Below are 481 nucleotides of genomic sequence, written 5' to 3'. Positions count from 1 at the left end.
GAACTGAAAAATTTTCTAGATGAAAGTTTCATTTATAAAAGAAAATTTGTTTTTTATTACAAATTCATCTGTTTTAGTACAAAATTGATTTTTTAAAATAAAAATGCTACTATTTGCTAGAGAATTCAACAATTTTGTTAAAAAGTCATACTTTTTGGTTGAAAATTCGTCTTTTTGGATTCAAAATTCAATTTTTTGTTGAGAAAACTATTGCTTTTAAAAAATGCATATTTTTATCGTAAAAACTGGACTAAAATCTTTTTCAACCGAAAATTCAACTTTTTGTTTTTAAATTGATCTTTTTGATTTAAACTTTATCTCTTATAGAAGAAATTTTATTTTTTGTATGGAAATACAACTTTTTATTTTAAAATCGTTCTTCTTCGCTTGATAATTCAACTAATTTGTTTTAAACATTTGGTTGAATCGCTTTGATAAGAAATCACTTTTTTTGTTAATGTTCTGACGTTTTTTTGCTCTG

Source organism: Belonocnema kinseyi, chromosome 5 (genome assembly GCF_010883055.1).
Source record: "Belonocnema kinseyi isolate 2016_QV_RU_SX_M_011 chromosome 5, B_treatae_v1, whole genome shotgun sequence".
NCBI lineage: Eukaryota > Metazoa > Arthropoda > Insecta > Hymenoptera > Cynipidae > Belonocnema > Belonocnema kinseyi.
The sequence above is the reverse complement of the archived record's forward strand: the minus strand, read 5'-3'. Positions refer to the sequence as shown.